This window comes from Hippocampus comes, unplaced genomic scaffold (assembly GCF_001891065.2).
Source record: "Hippocampus comes isolate QL1 unplaced genomic scaffold, H_comes_QL1_v1.1 scaffold241, whole genome shotgun sequence".
Classification (NCBI taxonomy): Eukaryota; Metazoa; Chordata; class Actinopteri; order Syngnathiformes; family Syngnathidae; genus Hippocampus; species Hippocampus comes.
In genome coordinates this window covers 108,540-116,269 of record NW_017804969.1, presented here as the reverse complement: position 1 = coordinate 116,269, position 7,730 = coordinate 108,540, and positions in this window count along the sequence as shown.

The window sequence follows — 7,730 nt, the reverse complement described above, 5'->3', positions numbered from 1 at the left end:
GTGGGTGGGGAGTGGGGGGGGGGGGGAAATACATTAGAAAGCAAGCAAGACCGCAAGGAAATGGATGAAAACTGAGGATCCAAGTACAAGAGCAGGAAATAACGCACTGCACGCGAAGGAAGCAAACGCAGAGGACAGGATACGGTGTTGTGCCGCTCGCTTGGGCCATGATCGTAACAAGTGACATCACCACCGTGATTATTGACATCTTGAGCGCCCGGCGACGACACGAGCAGCGACTGAAACGCCAGCCGCTGAGACTGTGCTCAGCGCGTGTCACAAATGCACCGCCTGTGTGTGTGTTTTGGTATTCAGCTCCTTTATGAATACAAAACGTACTGAAACATTGAAAAGTTGGACATGTGCATTCAAAAGTTTGGAGACTGTCAAGTGAGGTACCATTTCAGGTTCCTCCTGATATTTCACCCACAAGCAGCTGGCAAGTGTATTTGAGGAAATACGGTGTTTGCGTTGTGCCTGGCGATCAATCATCATCCCGTTTAAGTGCACAAAGCTTAACACCGCTGACCTTCTCCCTTGCTAATGAGCCTTGTCATCACCCGTCAGGGACACAATATCAACAACCAGGAACTCCATAATGGCTCTTTTACCTTGATGCCGTGCTATATCACCCCCCCGCATCGCCATCACCGTCCGCCGTGATCACTGATGAGGAGCGATCACACAGCGGCGTCGGGACGAGGAGGATGAAAGAGAGCTTTGTGCAATGGTGAATATGACTTTTAGTTTTCGCTACTACAGAACGTTCCGGAGAATATCGGCATCGGCTTCTTAAGTCTAGATTGCGGAATCAGAGAGTCTTAAAACTGCTGGGAGGTGCAGGGTTGGATTCCGGCTGCGGCCTTCCTGTGTGGAGTTTGCACGTTCTCCCTGCGCCTGTGTGGGTTTTCTCCGGGTACTCTGGTTTCCTCCCACATTCCAAAAAACATGCATGGAAGGCTAATTGACACACTCCAAATTGTCCCTCGGTGTGATTGTGAGTGTGAATGGTGGTTTGTTTATGTGTCAGTGTGGCAACCGGTTGAGGGTGTACGCCGCCGACTGCCCAAACACGGCCGGGATGGGCTCCAGCACGCCCGCGTCGTTTGTGAGGATAAGCAGATTAGAAAATGCACGGATGCACGGATGGTTAGGATGAATTGTCAACTCGTATGCGTAACCTTGAGTCAACGGGGTTAACCATCGGGGCACTGCGTTGCGTTGACAGCTAAAGTTTGTTCAAGACTGCTAGTTTGTTAATTGAAGTGTCACTCCCGCGGATCTGAATGACATTCAGGATAACCGTGCGCCACTTCTTGGCGTCAATGTCTTTGGAGGTCACCGCCTCCCAAAAAACAGCATTTACTCGTTCTGTTTTCTATTCAGCTGGGTTTTATCTTTTGACTGACAGGCACATTAGTGGCTTCTTTCCCAGGGCTTGCCAAACACATCATCTTTTTCTCATTTCTTGTGCGTTTCCTATCGCAGCCGCGCTCTTGGTGGCATACTAATTGTGCCGTGGTCACCTTTGAGGAAAGCTTACCCCCCGGTCCCCCCCGCCTCCCCTCCCTCCAAGATGTGTCACCCAAGACAGGCTGCAGAATCTCAAAGAGCACAAATGCAATATGTTTGTTCGGGGGAGACAAGACGATGCGTGGCACCCTCATATCAAAAGTCTGTGGAGTGCCACAGAGCCTTTCGTTTGATTACCCAAAAGCAACCCTCACCCCAATTCACTTCATTTTCTCATCGTTTGTACGCTCTTCTATTAACCTTATGGAATTTTTGTTCTTTCACATCAAAGAGAAATAGATGTTCCGTGAGCCTGTGAAAGCGCTATCTAGATTCTTGTCTTTCTTTTCTGAGTATTCACTTTTTTTTCCCACATTTTCAGAATGATTGCGTGAATAAGGAGGGAAGGAGACTGAGTTGACCAACAGTCAGACCGTTATTTTTTTCTGCAGATTGATATCACAAAGTCTCCAACCCGTTATGGCATCATCATTGGCACATGGTGCCGTACTAAAGTGTGTGTGTGTGTGTGTGTGTGTGTGTGTGTGTGTGTGTGTGTGTGTGTGTGTGTGTGTGTGTGTGTGTGTGTGTGCGCGTGTGTGTTAAGTCTGACAAAGGAATGTGTGTGAGTGAAATGAATGCAGGTTAAATCTGGACGTAAGCAGCTTGGGAGAGCGCCACAATGGCCGGTGTTTACAGTCGTAGATGGAGCTTCTCGCACGTTTTTTTTTTTTTTTTTTTTTTTTGGGTTTGGGGGATCAGCCTACATCTGGATGCCAAGTAGCAAGCATATCAATATGCGTGCCTGCCGCATGCAACTTAATGCTCCTTCCAACAAGGATTAAAGTCAGACATGGACTCATCTAATCACCGCTGGCCCAAATCTCATCACTCTCTCAACAAATCACACACACACACACACACACACACACACACACACACACACACACACACACACACACACACACACACACACACACACACACAGAAAAGTGTCTTGGGACAAGTCAGCAAGCATTTCATAAGACTTTGGTTCAGTCAGCATTGACATTTCTGCAAAATTCCTGCTTTATGAGAAACATTAAGATTTTTACAAAGATGAACCCTGATGAAGTTTTCTCACAATATTGTGACTTGATTTCTTAAGATGATTAATTTCTCATTTTTCTTCATAAAAAGAAACAAACTTGCGTTTTTCTCATTTTTAACATCTTTTTTTTAAAGAATTATATGATTTTGTTGGATTTTAAAAAATTAATATTTTTAGAAAAATGCAACAACTCAAAACTGACCACTTTTTTTCTCAGCTTTGTTCTGATCAAATTGCAATTTTTTTTCCCTGAGAAACTTTTGAGTTATTTGAAATTTCTATACATTTATTTTTCAAAGTAGCGCAACCATTTCATTGTCATATTAGCACTTTGCAAATTTTATGCTTTCATTCATGTTATCTCCCGACTTTATCCTTTCAAAATATATCTGTTCTCAAAATTATCGCGACATCTCTTTAACTGGACTTGAACAGCATACTTGATGACATGTCCACTCGGTGTAAATCTCCATCTGCGATGCCATCTGTGATATGAAAGGAAAATGAGGTGTTTTGATATTCCTTATATGCACAAAAAAAAAAAAAATTCAAGTCTGATGGTGCTGCTGCAACAACTCTTCTCATCCATCATTCATGCCGATAGCTCGGCGTATTGGAGTGAAATTAAGAAGTATAGAGCGAGCAGCAAGGCAGATGTGACTTTGCTTTGATTGAATTGCATGCACGCACACACACACACACGCACGCACGGGTCTTGTACACCTGGGTGCCCGTGTTCATCTCTATCCACATATTAGCCTCCCGATATAAAGCAGGAGATGTGCTGACAGACCGTCTCCAGTGGTGTCTGTCGCCGTCCCGTTTTTTTTTTTTTTTTTTGGGTTGTTGTTGTTGTGGCTGTTCCGGTGTTGTCTGCTCGTGAAGAGGGGCATACGAAGTGAGCTGAGGAGCAAGAGAACTGACTTCATTGCCGCTCATGCAAAGGTCGCTGCTAATTACTGGCTGCTCTAATCATTCCATGACTGAGTCACCGAGCTCTGTGGTTTTTTTTTGTCAGCTGTTTATACTGTAGTAGAGTTGGGGTGCTGCTGACCTTGACTAGGGATGATGTGAGTCTGTGAAGAGAATGCTTTGATAATCTCCTCAGTTCCATCGACACGCCTTCCTAGGAAGAATCCGAGTCTGGGAACTCGGAAGCAGGCTTTGCGATCTCTGGGGTTGAAGTGATTGAAGTGGTTATAAAGCTCCTCAGGCGGCAAGGCCCCAGGGGGGGGTTGGATGAGTTCCGCCCGGAGTTCCTGAAGGCTCTGGATGTTGTGGGACTGTCCGGGTTGACATGGCTCTCAAACATGGTGGGGCCTCAGTATTGCATCACTGCTTTTTGGCAGACGATGTGGTACTCTTGGCCCCATCGAGCCGTGATCTCCAACTCTCACTGGAGCAATTTGTCCCCGAATGCGAAGCATTTTGGATAAAAATCAGCACCTCCCAGTCTGAGACCGTGGCCCTCAGTCAAGAAAGGGTGGAGTGCCCTCTCCAGGTCAGGGGTGCGATCTTGCCCCAAGTGAAGAAGTTCATGTATCTTGGGGTCTTGTTCACATATGAGTGGAGGACGGACAGACGGATCAGTGCAGAGGGTTTGCTCTTATGCAGGATCTATATGGAAAGTTTAGAAGACTGTGGTGAGGCCAGCCATGATTTAAGGATTAGAGACAGTGGCACTGAAGAAAGGACAGAAAACAGAGCTCGAGGTGACGGACATAACCGTGTTGGGTTTTTTTTTTTCGGAGTCACCAGGATGAATAGGATTAAAAATGAGCTGATCGGAGGGACAGCCAAGGTTAGATGTTTTGGGGGGACAAAGTTAGAAAGAGCCGACTTAGTTGGTTTGGAGGAGGAGACAGAGAGAGGGAGTGTATTGGGAGTAGGGTGATGAGAATGGAGCTGCTGAAAAAGAGAGCAAGAGAAGGTTGGTGGATGTATCGAGGTCAGACAGGAGGACAGGAGGAGGATGCGGAAGATGGACTCGGATGACACGCGTCGGCAACACATCCTGAGACAATCCACAAGGAAAAGAAGACATGCTTGACAGATAAAATTTTTTTTGTTTGTTTTTTGAGAAATCGACATGTAAGACACTTTATTGTTTTAACCTTAACAGTCATGTACTTCTTTATTATTCCTTATCACATTGTCACATCAAGATGACTCAGGAACCAAAGAATTTATTTTCCAGTCTTGCCTAACAGGGGGAAAAAACTCCCCAAAAAGTTTGGAGACTTTTCATCTCATCTTTGGCATGCACCACACACACGCACACACACAAACACACACACACACACACACACACACACACACACACACACACACACACACACACACACACACTGAGGCTGAGGGGGAAGAAAGTGCTGACATGGAGACTCGTCTCAGGAATTTCATGCCAATGGGGGAAATCTGCTGATGCCACCGAGACTTGTCTCTGGCACAAATTTCAACCAAGGAGTCAAATTATAAACGGCCGCCATACACTTTGCAGGCGCTTTAATATCTCATGACTTTGTCAACATGTTGGTTTCGTGTCATCTCCACCAGACGTCAAAGAGGAAAAGGATGTGTGTGTGTGTGTGTGTGTGTGTGTGTGTGTGTGTGTGTGTGTGTGTGTGTGTGTGTGTGTGAGACTACTACCTTGACCCTTCAGGTGAGCTTGTGCAATCAGCGTCAATGCCGTCAACAAGATTGATGACTCAGTCTTGACATCGCTTCTTCCGCATCATTCGGTCCTACTCAATTCCCTCTTTTGACCCGTGAATACAAAGTAGCGCCCCCTGCTGACATGGAGACTTTCAGCCCGTTGCAGATCATGCCGATTGCCACAGATTTGTGTTTTGCTTGTGCTTGCTCTGACCAACCAACAGTTTGTGCATCGTGATTTAATGCTGCCAAACAATCCATCGTGCCGTTCCTTCGAGTGTGCCCGCCTGAGCCACTGGAAGGCAGTCGACTAGTATCAAGTCATGCGGTAGTAGTCGTAGTGATGGATGACAACTGTAGTAATTGAAATGGAACATTGGTGACAAAGGAAAGCTCAATACAGTATACGATGAGGAAAACAAGAAATAAAATATCACAAGGCTGTATTCATGCCACTCGGTAACAATAGGGTGAGCATTTTTATTTTATTTTTGTTGTGGAGGAGGGAAGGTTATTAAACCGTGATGAACTTCTCTCTATACTTGTACGACAGTTTAAAATGTTATGTTGGATACATCACAGAATTCAGTTCAGAGGCAACCTAACCTATCATTTGAGAGGAATTTTTCCGTAAAGACTTTTGTCCAAAGCGAACAAATTCCCTCTCGTCAACTATCAGAAGACAAGAGCTGCCTCCTTCCTCAGAGGATGCTGCGTTCGCTCCATGTTTCTGTGATGACACGACAAGCCCCGGTGGAGACAAAAAGAAGGAAAATAATAAGAACGACGACCTTGGAGGAGCACTGACATCAGCTTAGCGTCTCGCGTGATGAACAAAACATCACAAGGCACATTGTTTTGATTATTCTGTGAATGTGTTGGACGTGCCTCTTGTTTTTTCCCTCCGTCCCGCACTCCCAGATGCTTCCGACAGACAAAATGGATGAAATGAAGCTCACCGATGGAATACATCGAGTATGGACTCTCCTGGTGCTTGCGAGGGCTTACGACTTGCTCTTTCTTGCCCGGTGGGGGGGCTGCAGGAGGAAAAAAAGGAGAAAGGAGAGCTCCTGATCACCTGCTTTGTCTGGAGTGAGTCACCTTGCAAATATATGAATAGCAAATGAAGCAGGAGTAATCTGAGGCTGATTTACATAGAGCTTCTGCACCACTGTCACGCATATATTTCACATCTCCTCTTTCTCATTCACATCCAGCCAGCCGTCGCCGTCCCGCTGTTGTCCTCAGACATCAGGCTGCATTTCCTCCTTTGGCAGAATGCGCGACAAAAGGAGGTGGGAGGGAAAGAGAGCAGGTGGAAGGAAGTGACAAATGACAAATGTGTCTCAAATACAGCCAGTCCGGGAACAAAAGCCCGGCTCCCATTCCCTTCCCCTTTTGGCCTTCACTCTTCCCTTCTCATCCTGTCTGACCACATTTTTATCGGCGATAGCTACAAAGGTCTATTCGAGAAGACAACAGAGGGTTTGCCAATGTTTCCCAACCTCCTTACCAGGTATTACAGTCGAGTTCGGTTCACAATGTTACGCTCCATCCATCTGTCCATGTTGTTTTTATACTGCTTGTCCTCACTCGGGTCATGGGTGAGCTTTAACCTATCACTGGTTTCCCAATGATCAGCACAGAGCTTGGAGTACTTGCGTGGCGACCACAGTTGAGCACGTTTTTTTCTCCCTGTCGGTTGACTTTCCGACCCATACTGGTCACATGTTTTTTCATCTTTTGGAAAGTTGAAGAAACTTTTGCCACTCCCCTTGCGTTAGTGCAACTGCACCGTTTGATCTGTTCTTATATCGTGTGAAGCTGTTGGTGGGTGGGGGTGGGGGGAGTGTGTTTTGGAAAGTTGAAGAAACTTTTGCCACTCCCCTTGCTGTTAGTGCAACCAACTGCCGCACCGTTTGATCTGTTCTTATATCGTATGAAGCTGTTGGTGGGGGCGGTGGGGGGTGTTCAAGACTTATTCCCAGTAGGCGGACAACACAGGAATGCCTGTGAACCAACAGAGCAATGTGTGAAAAAGAGATGCGTTTGCTGTCGTTTTGACAGAGTCCCACCTGATCACCTGTCGCATCCTGGCCGCGAGCCGCCATTATCTTTGTCGAGGTCCGTGTGATGAATCTGCCCCGGCGCAACACTCAGGACCGCGGCCTCACTTTAATGGGCCCTTTCAGCCGCGGCGTGCTCAGCGCAAACCTTCCGCAAAGCCATTTGAGGGAGGGTCTGTGGATTTCAAGGCTCCCCGGGCTCTCTTTCTCCGTCTGTCTGTCTCTCTGTCTATCTGCCTCTCACTGTCTCACTTTATAGAACATGCCGTCCAAGGCTTGATCCATCCGTCAAAGGGCGCCAGGAAGAGTGGATGCAGCAGTTGTTTAATCCCGAGGACTGTCCACTGTTTGCTTGTCCCCTCTCACCTGGGAGACTTTTCAGTTCAGAGAGCAGATTTATTGCGGAT